Below are 14,430 nucleotides of genomic sequence, written 5' to 3' on the forward strand. Positions count from 1 at the left end.
GAAAACTCGTGCCGTACATCCGAATGAACACGGATTTGTGAAAACTGGCCACCAACAAATTTCTATAAACTCATGAACAACTTGGTGTTCGGCAAAAGTATGGAAAATCTGCGAACGTCAGTCGACGTGAGTTAACGAGAAAGAAAAAATCAGGAAACTGATAGCCAGCCCAGGATTTAACTCAAGCAAGATGTTCTCCGGGGACCTGGCAGCGCTGCACATGAACAAAAGCCACATCAAATTCAACTGGCCTGTTTACATGGGGATGAGCATCCTGGACTTGTCCAAACACATGACGTACGACTTTTATTACAATGAACTCAAAACACATTACTGTGATTGGTGCGAGGTGCTGTACACGGACACGGTTTCGGTGAAATCTGCACCTAGGACGTGTACGAGGACATGGCAAAAACACGTGCACCTGTACAGCATGAGCGATTATCCCAAAGACCATCTGCTGCACAGTCAAGTGAACAAAAAGGTGCTTGGAAAGATGAAGGACGACTGCACATGCACGCTGATCGTGGAATATGTCGGCATGAGACCCAAAATGTATTCGATCAAGAAAGTCTCCGCCGCCGAAATCAGAAAGGTGAAAGGCGTACAAAAATATGTGGTGAAAAAACATATCAGGCACGATCGATTCAAAGAGGCCCTGTTCGAGAAACGGACCTTCAAACACCAAAGGAACAAGCTGAGAAGTGACAAACACACAATATACGGTCTGAGAATCAACAAGACATCACCGTCGCCCGTGGACACGAAAAGAGGATTGCCGAAGATGGCGTCACGACTTACGCATACAGGCACACTTGTATTAAATAATAATGAAACAATAATCAAATATGGAGAAAATGTACTACAGCCCGCGCAGATACTGGAAGCTTTGTGGGCGCCATCCCTGAACTCGCCAAAGCTGCGAGAATTTTGACGTCGCTAAAGCTTGGCTTAAAAAACAAGCCTTGTGGCAAGTCTACCTGCCGTCGCCCCGGTACATCCCGAGATCAAAATGCGATGTTTCAACGCCTAATCGAGTGCATCAAGCCTCCCGGGCAGCATCGTTCTTCAACTCTCTGGACAGGACCCAGATGGGGTGAGTTTGACTCGGAGATTTAGAAATGTCTGCAGATTTTATTAAATTTAGTTAAATCATCTGAGAAAGGAACCTGTGAAAGTTAGAAGTGTTGCAATGTGGTATTGTTTCTTCTAGGATTCTGTAGCCTTCAGCAACCACGGTACCGACACAGACAAGAGCTTTTACTATGTGAACCCAACAACTGGTGTTGTTGTGTTGCTGAAAGACTTGAGATCGACTGACCGCACATCATTTGAGGTAGGATGATGTTAGAAACTCTTGACTTTTTGTCATGTTTAGAGAGTCATGTTTTGATGTATGAATTAGGATTTTATTAGGAATAAGTTATCAGATTTCGTTATTGTGTAGATTCCAGAATGTAATTTGTCCCAAGTAACCCAAGTAACTCTTGCCTTAAGCGACAAATAATATGATCAGTTGATCAGACTCACTATTTGCTTAATCATGCATCATCGTAACCTGATTATGCTATGTGCTTCAAATATCAATCGGGGCGGTGGGATAGCCTAGTGGTTAAAGCGTTGGCTCGTCACGCCGAAGACCCGGGTTCGAATCCCCACATGGGTACAATGTGTGAAGCCCATTTCTGGTGTCCCCCACCGTGATGTTGCTGGAATATTGCTAAAAGCGGCGTAAAACCAAACTCAGTCAGTCAGTCAGTCAAATATCAATCAGTTGTTGTTCAGGTCCAGTTCAGTTATATACAAACAGGAGTTACATGGTATTTTGATGTTGGAAAGCGTGTCATTGATTGAAACGATCTGTTAAAAATAATTAAGGATAATGTAACAAATGAAATGTTTCCATCCAGGCTCACATTAGTGCTCATTACAGATCCCAGTGCAAGTTTCTGACGGCCGTGGAAAAACTGGTGATGCCATTGTTAGGATAACAGTGACAAAGAACAGTGGCCCACCTGTGTTCAGCAATACACCATATGAAACTAGAATCCCAGTCACACAGCCTGTTGGAACTCGTGTACTCTTGCTCTCCGTCAATGATCCTGATCGCGTGGTATGTTAACAAATCAGTCATGGCTTAACATTTCAACTGTTTGTACCGAAGTTGCTTAATGGATACTTTGTTTAGTTAATGTGTTCAACTTTCCTGTGAAATGCACATTCGATTTACTTATGTACTTAGTAATCTGATTTGCTACAGTATGTTTAATTATGTGAATGTTTGCAATATATACTGTTTCCATCATTTGAATCTTTTATACACAGGGAACCATTGTTTGCCAACTTTAGGGGTACGAACCTGGACATACCAACTTTGATCTAAATAATGTCACACATGCCATCACAGTTCGGGCCAACCTGACTCTCAACCCACATCCTGATGTCATTTATGTGGTAAGCCTTGTTTTAAAGCATTATATCTGAAAATGTTTCAGTGAGAAATATATCAGTAAACCAATGTGAAGAACACATTCCTAAATGCGGTATTTGTTCATTTGGCACACAAACTGCAATATTTGTCCTATTTTCATAACTGATCCTGAATTCAAATCTGACTTTGCACCTAAAACATTTTGCACAAAACCTTTATAAAAACGTGTCAAACTTAAACAGTCATCTATGGAATCGAATTGACCCTTCGTGGACTGGTTCATGTTGGGCAGACACAACAGTATCGACAGGATTCAGCAGCACAAATTAGACATCAGAAATGCTTCCAAGTGTTTCTACCAAGATTTCTATTTTAAAAGTCACTCTATCCTAACATTACCGTCATATGTGGACATTACTTCATTAATACTGTTTGATCAAAGAACTTGGTATGAGTGACATACAAGAAAACAAGTAAGGTCAGTATGCGACTTTCGATACGACTCATAAGACTCCTCTTCTTTACTGGACTTCAAAGATTCTTAAAAAAGTGATGTATTGTCCAAAGACCCTTAAAAGAGAAATGTATTTCTGGGGTCAGCAACTATTCAATCCAGTCTCTGTATCTACGAGAATCGTAATCACCAATACATTTTCAAAGAGGTCATTCGACTCTTTTTCAGAGGTTGTTTGATCCAGGCTACAATATTCACGGTGTCAGAAAGTATCCGTGATCTAATGTTCGTGGTTCAGCGACTAAATGTTCGATGAAACTTGTACCGTATGTGGTATCTGACTCATGGGTATGCTACTTGGCCTGTACATACTGGGACAACTGAGGATATTCCTCTACACAGGTAGATCACGCGACATCTGCCTCCAGGACTGTCAAATCGTCCCCAATAGCAACATATATATGAGTGTGTGTCTGTGTCTGTGCGCGCGCGCTAAACTGTGAACTGGCAATTCGCGTATTCTTTACAAGTGCTTCTCGTCCTCCTTGTGTCTACCAATTTAAATTTGACATCAATAATTCGTGTTCCCTTGTTGCAGAGGGCATTAGGAAAAGTTATATGACACCCTTCCATTTGTTGCAGATCAAGCAACACCGCTTAACTCTGGCGTACTGGTTCCTTCGAGATTGATTCTTGTGGTTTGTGGTTACCTTGTTAAACATGCAATGTATATCAGAGACTTTTCCTAATGTTACCGTCAATGCCATCCATAAAATACAGGAATCACAATATGGCTATATCTTGTTGCTTGCGCTGCTGTAGTGGTGCTAAAGGAGGTGATAAACAGTTGAAATTAACTACACAGGTGAATGGCAAAAATATGCAAACTATTCTCGATGAGCTTAAAAATATGTCAACAAAATGGATAATCTGCAGGCTTCGCATGCAACTATGACAGAGAATATAATGTGTATGGAGTCAACATTGACCAAAGTGTGTGACCAACTTTCAGATGTAAATGAACGCTGTCTTAGTTTGGAAGCAGAAAACCTTGCACTCAGACAAGTTGTGGACAAGTTAGAGGACAAAATTGATTATATTGAAAATCAAAGCAGAAGAAATAGCTTGAAATTTCATGGAGTCCCCAGAGCCCAGGGTAAAGAATCCTGGGATGACTGTGAGAAGATTGTGCGGTTAGTGCTGAGGGACAAGATGGACATGGACGACGCAGACAACCACATCCAGCGAGCTCACAGAGTGATGCGGGGGAAGAGCATCATAGTGAAACTTACCAATGATAGTGATAAGTATGATATACTGAAAGCAGCCAAGGAACTAAAGGGGACACCGATTTTCGTTAGTGAGGATTTTTCTACTATTGTGCGACAGAAAAGAAAGTTCCTTGTACCATACATGATTAAACGAAGGGAAGGTGATCGTCTGTCTGACTTGCGTTATGACGAGCCGTTTTGTGGAAGACAACATATATACATATGACGTCACAACTGACTCCGTTAATTACAATAAAACAAGGCCTGAAATCTGGTGTCATCGAACCTGCCGTCTAAACAAGTTGGTCCGGCCCAGGAACAACATCATGAGACATTAAATTTCATTATGTGGAATGTGTGTGGTTTGAAACCGAAATTGGCAGATACTGATTTTGTAACATTTTGTAAGAAATTTGATGTGTTTTGTTGAGATTTGGAATTATTGCAATGATGTTGATTTTGAAAGTTGTTTTCCGAGTCATAAAGTGTATACCAACTATAGAGATGATAATTATCGTGGAGGAAGTGCAGTTTGTGTAAGTAACAAGATTCACAAAGCAGTCACGGAAGTATATTTGTAGTTCTCTCATTGATAAAGATTTTATTGGTACATCACAGCATATACTTCTTGGATTTGTGCATATACACCCCCTCAATTCATCAGTGAAAAGTGATACCAGACCGCAAAAAGGAATTGATTTCCTACAAAGCTGCTTGTTATCCATTTTATCAGACACATCTGTCAGTAGTCCATCAATGATAATTTGGGGAGATCTGAATGCTAGATGTGGAAATATACAAGATTACATAGAAGATGACAGTTCAAAACATATACCATCACTTGAAGATATGGACTACGTCGAAGATATGTTAAATATACCAAGAGATAGCAAAGATTGTGTGACAAATACATATGGAATTGACCTTATTGAACTATGTGAAACTTTCTGTTTACACATGAAGAATGGGAGAAGCATCAGTGAAGAATGTAGAATGATGAAACAAATTAAATACAGAGCTTTAGTTAAAGTGCGGATTACTGGTTCGGACAGATTTGGCAGAATTTAGACACTTATGGAATAATTATTGGAAGTTATGCAGAGATAGGAAAACTGAAGAGACTGAAGATCAATTACGTACGCTTACTTCACAACTTGATGACTCCAAACACTTCTGGAAACAGTTAAAACTGATCACAAGGAAGAAAACAAAAATAGCAGAAACTATTTCAGCATTGGAATGGGAAGATTATTTCAAAAGCATTCTCACTTTGACAGAAACTTGAAAATGAAAATCTGGAATTCTGCAAAGAGTTTTTTGGGAAGAACAATGATGATTTATTGTGTGAGGTTTGCAATGATGAGGAGGTGAATAGCATTTTGAATAATGATATAACCGACGAGGAGATATTACAAGCAGTGTCAAGTTTAAAGGACAGAAAATCAGCTGGACCTGACGGTATACTCCCGGAAATGATCAAGAGTTGCAAAACTATACTACTCCGATACCTGTCAGTACTTTTTAATAGAATATTGCATTCAGGAACGTTTCCAGATAAATGGTCACAAGCAATCATTAAACCTCTCCACAAGAAAGGAAACACTCAAGATGTAAATAATTACAGAGGAACTTCCTTGATGGACATATTGGGAAAGTTATTTACGCATACATTGAATAAACGTTTACAAGCATTTTGTGAAATATATCAGAAGATTCCAGAATCACAGGCTGGATTTCAGTCAGGTTACAGTACAGTGGATAACAGTGTCTCCAGGGTATAGCACAGAAATACCTATCGAAACGTAAAGGACGATTCTTTTGTCTCTTTGCAGACTTTCGCAAGGCATTTGACTGTGTGAACAGAAAGTTGTTATGGTGTATGATACTGAAGAACGGAAAATTCTTTATTATTTTACAGGATATATATTCAAAAAGTAAAATCTGCTGTTAAGATGACTAATTCATCAATTACTGACTATTTAGATACGGTGAGTGGAGTGAGACAAGGCTGCCATCTGTTCTCGTTATAGATTGTGGAATTGGAACACAAGATACAGGATTCGGAACTGAGAGGGATATTTGTTGGACAAGACTTTTTGGAAATTCTTTTATTATTGTTTGCCGATGATGTGTGTATTTTTGATGATACAGTAATAGGAATGCAACGGAAGGTTGACGTTTTAAAGAATTTTTCTTTCAATTGGGGACTAGAAGTAAACTCAGAAATGGAGGTATAGTTAAAGGAGCAGAAACATAGAAATACGGCGAAGTTGATGTAAAGATCTCTTCTTATTACAATTATCTAGGTCTGATGTTTTCATCGAAATTATCATGGAGCAAGGCTATTGATGTACTAGCATCCAAGGAACCACGGAAACCACGTCCCTAACGTTGCGGCTCTAGGCGGCTGTGGACGCTATGCATTGTACGGCGACTACCACACAAGATGTATTAAATACTGGTGCATAATACTACGGCTACCGTCAAACAGACACCCGAAACAGGTTCATACCATGATGTTTAATCTGGATTCAAGCAACAGAAGAACATGGGCCAGTCATATAAGAAAACGTCTTTTGCAGTACGGTTTTGGATTCGTTTGGATGTCACAGGATGTCGGCGATATTCCAAACTTCATAAATACATTTAAACAAAGGATTAAAGATTGCTATCAGCAAGAATGGAGAGAGGCGTTATCAACATCAAGAAAAATGACCTATTACAAAGATTTTAAATTCGTTCTAAATACAGAGGTTTTTCTATCAACTGTCAAGAATAAAGAATTAAGAAGATTATTGTTTATATTACGTTCATCCGAATTACAGCTAAGAATCAACACGGGAAGATGGCAAGGGTTGCTGCCTGAAGAAAGGATCTGTCAAGTGTGTGAATTACAGGAAATTGAAGATGAATATCATTTCCTCCTTATATGCCCCTTATACAAAAGCATAAGATTAAAATATCTCCCGCATTATTATTGCACAAATGTCAGTGTTCAGAAATATATAAATTCTGTTTCATCATTTATACTTCACAACTGTGCTATGTTTATCAAGGAAGCTCTTCTACAGAGAAAATTACAGCTCGATATGTAAATTCATATAGAGCGTATCAAAATGTCACGACAAAAAAGTTGTTTGAAATGTATTATACGTGGGCCAATGGCCTTTCTATTGAATAAATGATTGACTATATCATTTCTTAGGCCAGACACTTAATTCAACCATTCGCGATACATAACTATCATGTAATTGAAAAGTGCTTAATGTGACAGTTAAACACTCTATTCTGAACTTTCAATGGGGAACATTCCTGGAGTTGCGCCCCCTTGCCCGCTTTGAGCGCTGCTCTACGGCCCAACAGTAGCTGTCACTCTGATACTGAAACAGTATAAGAAGCTATACCGAAACGCTATTGTGAAAATAAAGAAGGTGATCATCCATAATCATCCTTCATCTCTGTCACATCAGAGCGTCCGCCCGGAGAGCGGAAGGTCGCGGGTTCGATCCCCGACCGCGTCATACCAAAAGACGTTAAAATAGGGTACTTGTTGGTCCCTGCCTGGCGCTCGGCATTAATCGGTACAACAAGGACTGGTCGGCTCGGAGTCAGTATACTGTGTCTGAATGGGGTATTCATGCTTCACTGCGGCATGGTATCTCAGTGTGCTAGCACTATAAAACCAGCTTAAGGTTGGGCTAGTACAAGCAGCCGCTCATACACATACACACGCATGCACGTCGTCATATGAGCAAAATATTCTCAAGCACGACGTTAAACCCAATTTCACCTCACCTCACCTGTCACATCCTAGTTTGTTATTTTGGCCCTGTTCGGTTCGAGCGTATATAGGTTCCGGTGTTGCTTAAAACCTAGACGGGTGGTTGAACTGGCCCGGTTCAATCAATCGGCTGGTCACGCCAAGCCCTGTGCATGGCGAATATATTTGCACATTTAAATTATAAATTGGTCTTGGATATTTTGATCTATTGTATATAATTTTGTGAACTCTGAATTTCAAATCCACAATTTCATTACTGTTTTTGCCTAGAGTCTTATGCCCAGAAGGCGGTGGCTCATTGGCCAATCTGGTGGAATAGTTACTTTTTTGATTATTCTACTTGAGTATATCATCCGGGTATCCTTGGTGCTGCAAGTCCGAGATCCGCTTGTATTTAGCATTGTCCTTGTGATACTCCGTGGTGGGTGGGGAGCTCGGATGACGAACCTTGAAAACTTAACCATTAAACGTTTACGTTCCGGTGCTCTGCTGGTTGAGTGTGGAAAACGACAAGAAGCCGCCAACCTTATGAGTACAGAATCGTTTGTCGGCGTTCCAGTCACAGTCATAGCTCATAAAACTTTAAACACAAGCAAAGGAATCATCAGAGACCGTGATCGATTGTTTGCAGATATGTCAGAACTTGACCTTGTCTCTGAGATGAAAGATCAAGGCGTACTCTATGTAAAACGTTTCACAACCCGGAAAAATGATGCTGTTTTAAAAACCAATACCTAATTGTTTTCATTTTCTTCACCAAATGCTCTAAAATCTCTTAAAGCAGGTTATTGTAACATCAATGTAGAAACGTACATTCCGAACCCTCTAAGGTGTTTCAAATGCCAAAAGCTGGGTCACTGCGTCAATACTTGCACATTGTCTGTTGTGTGTGCTCACTGTGGTGAGAAGACACATACAACAGAAGATTGTGACAGTACTGTCAAAAAATGTACAAACTGTGCTGGGGATCATTCCTCTTACTCTAAAAGCTGTCCTGTTTGGAAACGTCAAATGGAGATAAATCAAATCAAATTCACCCAAAACATTAGTTTTGCAGATGCGAAAAACTAGTTCAAAGCTCAGAGCATAAAGAGAGCTATGCTTCCATCACCAGAACACCGTCAGAAGCGACAACTAGAATAACAAAATCATCTGCATGCTGTCAGACAACCTTGACCCGGGTTAAATCTGAATCTCCTCTGATATTCTCACCTGCAATATCTACACAAACTGCAGAACCACTTCCTGATACGCCCCAAATCCAATCAGAACCATCTTATCATGTGTTCCAATTCCACAATGTATAACGTGACACTTCTCAGTCAACTCAAAGGTCTCAATCAACGCCAAGCGTTCAACCAATCGTTAAAAACAAAGTCAAACCGAAGCCAGATTCAAAGAAACAAAGTGGCAGAGCCCCCAAGGGGTCAGATGATAAAATCAAGTTATTTAACAAATACGGATCACTTGAGGACATGGACGTGTCCGAAAACGTCCATTCTAGGGCACATAGCTTGTCGCCCTCGAAAACGGTGCGGGGTAGATCCCCAATTAATCCGCCTAAAAGACAGGTCTTTCTACCAATATCGTGCAGTGAAACTGTAGAGGACTCCGGACAAATTTTAATGAAATACAGCTATTAATCTAGGATTTAACACCATCAGCGTTCTGTCTGCAAGAGACGTATCTGAAACAGACAGATAATTTTAACTTACGTCAGTTTGAAGCCTATAATTATTTTTCCCCTCAAGGTGATAGAGCCACTGGAGGTTCTTCTATCCTTATACGACAGAATGTTATTCACAGCCCTGTTACTCTTAACACTAATCTCCAAGCTGTTGCAGTGCGACTTACTCTGGGTGTAGCATTTACGTTATGCTCTCTGTATATTCCGCCTTCATCGAACCTTCAGCTGACTGATCTTCAATCACTCTATGATCAACTCCCAAAGCCATGTGTTATTATGGGTGACCTAAACGGTCACAACCCACTCTGGGGCAGTACTAACACTGATACTAAAGGCAAAATAATTGAAGATTTCATTTCCAATAATGACCTGTGCATATTTAATGATGATTCAAGCACCTATCTGCATCCTGCAACTGGCACTTATTCTTCTCTAGATTTGTCTCTTGCAGATTCTAACCTCCTGAATGAATTTGATCGGTCTGTTCATAATGACCTTTGTGGAAGTGACCACTTCCCAACTATCCTTTCAGAAATAACTTCATCTGATTCTCCATCGTATACAAGATGGAACTTTTCGAAGGCTAACTGGTCTTTATATCAAACTATATGTAAATCGAAACTGCAACCTGAATGTTTCAGTGATATAACTGATCCCATTCAAACTTTTGCTGACGTTTTAAATGAAATAGCTGATGAGTGTATACCAAAGTCCTCTACGACTCCACATGTACGAAAACCATGGTTTAATACAGATTGTAGACGAGCCAGAAAAGCGAGGAAAAAGGCAGAGCGTTATTTCCGCCATCATCCAACTGTCCATAACTTAAATAAATTTAAAATACTCAATGCAAAGGCACGTCGTACCTTTAAACAAAACAAACGACAATCTTGGAGAAATTATGTCTCCAAAATTAATTCACGTACGCCAATGTCCAGAGTATGGAACATGGTTCAAAGAATTAAAGGCAAAGTTTCAAAATCTGCTGTTCACCGTCTTAAAGATGGCGATAATTTAATAACTGACAAATCTAAAATTGCAGATAAAATTGGCGAAACTCATCGGCAAATTATGTCCCTGAGTTTCAGAGATATCAGAAGCAACAGGAAAAGACAAAACCTAATTTCGAATCACATAACGGTGAAGATTATAATGAAGTGTTTTCATTACATGAGCTACATACTGCTCTTGAGCAAGCTCATGACACTGCAGCGGGTGATGACAATATACATTACCAGCTACTGAAACACTTACCTGAACCATGTCTGATGACACTTTTAGATATATTTGACCAAATATGGACGTCTGGAGAATTTCCTCCGTCATGGCGTAATGCCATTGTAGTCCCAATACCAAAACCTGGCAAGGATCATACAGATCCGTCGAATTACAGGCCGATCTCTCTAACTAGCTGTGTTTGTAAAACCATGGAACGTATGGTGAATAATAGATTAACTTGGTATCTTGAAACCAATAACCTTATAACAAATATTCAATGTGGTTTCCGGAAAAATCGTAGTACCATTGATCATTTGGTACGTTTAGAAACCTTTGTTAAAAATGCTATAGTAAATAAACAACATGCTGTATCAATTTTCTTTGATCTTGAGAAAGCTTATGATACAACCTGGAAGCATGGCATTTTAAAGGATTTACATGATTTTGGTTTGGGAGGCCGTTTGCCTCTTTTTTTATATCACAGTTTTTAAAAGACAGGCAATTTCAAGTCCGAGTGGGTTCAACCCTGTCTGACCATTATAATCAGGATCAGGGTGTCCCGCAAGGAAGTATTTTGTCTGTCACTTTATTTAGCATTAAGATCAACAGCTTATCCAAGGTTTTAAACGATTCAATTGATGGATCACTTTTTGTGGATGATTTTAACATTTCTTGTCGCGGTAAGAATATGCATACTATAGAACGGCAACTACAGTTGTGTTTAAATAAAATACATAAATGGTGTCTTGAAAACGGCTTTAAATTTTCTAAATCAAAAAACTAATTGTATACATTTCTGCCGTAAATATAAACCACATAAAGACCCAGAACTGTTTTTAAATGGCACTCCCATCAAGGTTGTAAAAGAGGCCAAGTTCTTAGGTCTCATTTTCGACTCCCATTTAACTTTTCTTCCGCATATCAAATCTCTAAAAACTAAATGCCTGAAGGCACTTGATTTATTGAAAGTCGTGTCTAATTCAAGGTGGGGAGGGGATCAAGCTACGCTCCTACACCTTTACAGATCACTTGTCCGCTCGAAGCTTGATTATGGCTCCATCGTATATGGTGGCGCCTGTAAAAGCAACCTAAAACTCTTAGATTCAGTCCACCATCAAGGTCTGAGACTTTGTCTTGGGTCCTTCAGAACTTCTCCTGTTGACAGTCTTTACGTCGAGGCAGATGAACCTTCTCTTAACCAACGCCGTATAAAATTATCTTTACAATATATTACAAAATTATATTCTAACGATTCTAATCCTGCATTTCACTGTGTCTTTAATCCTCTTTATGAGGATTTGTATAACAAAAAACCTTCTCTTGTTCCGCCTCTTGGGCTCAGAATTAAGCCATTTATTGCTGCTGCCGGCATTGAGCTGGAAAATATAGCTCCTTCCTGTCTTCTTTCTTCTCCTCCTTGGCAATTGGTTAGGCCAGAAGTAGACCTAACACTCACTAAATTTAAAAAATCAGAAACTAATGACTTACTATATAAACAAGAATATAATCAATTAAAATGTAAATATAATACATTTAAATCCTTATTTACAGATGGGTCCAAGGATGGTGGCGTGGTTGCTTGTGCCACTGTCATTGGGTCCAAAACAATATCTTCCAGATTACCCAATGACAGTTCAATTTTCACTGCAGAAGCAAGCGCAATACTTACAGCTCTTAAATATATTCATAAACATCCTAAATATAAACAATATATAATATTTTCCGACTCTCTCGCGCTTGCCTTCAGGCCATTAAAAATCTTTCTTGTAAACATCCACTTTTATTAGAAATTATAGAATTATATAATGATCTTGCCACTGGCCAATACGACATCGTCCTCTGTTGGTTACCCAGCCACGTTGGTATTTCTGGGAATACTTTGGCCGATCTTGCTGCAAAGGCAGCACTCAACAAATCTGTGACACCACTTCTTATTCCATACTCTGATTACAAAGCCAGCATTAGAACTTACATCCGTGATCTGATGCAGAAGAAGTGGGACACTCAAGTAGGTATTAATAAATTACATGAAATAAAACCCTATATTGGCTACACTTACTTGGGTTGTCAGTCCAGATTTGAAGAGGTCATCATGCGACGATGTCGTATTGATCATACCAGATATACTCATGAGTACCTATTAAAAGGTGAGGATCCTCCGTTTTGTATCCCTTGTGATGAAAGAATCACGGTCAATCATGTCCTGCTTGACTGTGTTGAATATTCCATCACAAGGGATATCTATTTCAAATCACAAACTATGAAGGATCTTTTTAGTAATATACATCCTAATTTATTGCATTTTTAAAAGAATTAAACTTGTTAACTGATTTGTAAATAGATACATATTTTATTATTGGTAGTTTAGATTAGTAACTGAGATTGTTAGTGGCTGTACCCTCAAAGGGGGTTGAAGTATTGTAAAATTATTGTCCTCCTGAGAGGGTACATAATTCCCAAAATGTTCAAAGTCAATTTAAACTTGCTAGGATTTTTAAACGTAGCATTCTTGTCATTTTAATTTTGGCTAACATTTCTTACAATCGCCAGCAGCTGAAGGGATGGTGTAAATCCAACTAGGGTCCATGCAGGTAGCCAAGGTACTGTAAGTCCCCATGGTCCCTGGTATGGTGATCTACCTTCTGGTGTTGGCGATCTATAGCTTGTTTTTATATTGTGTTGTCCAAATAGTGCTATCAGTTTTAACTCTCCATACTAGTTTTAGTTGTACTTGTGATGTTCTAGTTGTTTTACTGTCCTTCGTCGACAGGTTTTTATAACGTACATATATTCCATTTCAATGTCAAATGTTCTCATTTCACTTTTTTATTGTATAAATAGTTTTCGTCACGATATGGCTGAAATATTGCCGATGTGACGATAAATAATAACTCACTCACTCACTAATAATCATAGGAGTTGCGATACCTTTTTCCATGTGAATATAACTGTCTTGCACGACTATTCGGCTGAAGGGTGAAGAGGCAGTCACGTTGAGAAAACAACAAACTGTGTTGTTTTTGTTTCCACACTCTACTGTACTTGTGGAATGTGCACCCCTAACCCTCCAGCTAACCCCTCATTCAATGACGGTCATTCAATCCCACTACAACACCAAACCGGTTCTTCAAGAGCGACTATATAACCGCTCCCCATTGAATAGAAAGATCATATACATCCTGATAGGACAAGCCACCACCACATAGACCCCCAACATTCACTCAAGTTAGCTGTGTGCACCTCTACCTGGGCGTTGGCGTGAAGGTGAGAAATTGTACATGTTTGAATTAAGAAGATTAAACAGTGTATATGTGTCACTTCAAAATACACAAGTTTGTGAGTGTTCAGAATGACGAATGAGTCTCGTCATACACCAGAAGACTGTTTGCCATATCGATTGCCTTGTATAGAGATTATAGGTCAAGCGTGATGTCTTATGGTAAATACATAATTCACCTACATGTAGCCTGGATATGGTCTGTAAGAGGCTAAAAATGGGTTTTCGTCACAGTCACAATGCTAGTTCGAAAAGATATTTGTGCCGTCATGGTATCTCTATGGGCTTGCATTATAAGAAGAGCATTAGTC

General features: G+C 39.3%; 1 long non-coding RNA gene across 1 annotated transcript; it reads left to right on the forward strand.

Annotated features, from left to right (window-relative positions):
• The first annotated feature begins 1,219 nt into the window (after positions 1-1,219).
• LOC124272931 lies at positions 1,220-2,367 on the forward strand. The gene is made up of 3 exons (XR_006897498.1): positions 1,220-1,336; positions 1,934-2,113; positions 2,326-2,367. It is a non-coding gene; the product is annotated as an uncharacterized LOC124272931 (long non-coding RNA).
• Positions 2,368-14,430: the final 12,063 nt, after the last annotated feature.

The sequence above is a fragment of the Haliotis rubra genome, unplaced genomic scaffold (assembly GCF_003918875.1).
Source record: "Haliotis rubra isolate DU_JTF1 unplaced genomic scaffold, ASM391887v1 Scf1742, whole genome shotgun sequence".
Lineage (NCBI taxonomy): Eukaryota > Metazoa > Mollusca > Gastropoda > Lepetellida > Haliotidae > Haliotis > Haliotis rubra.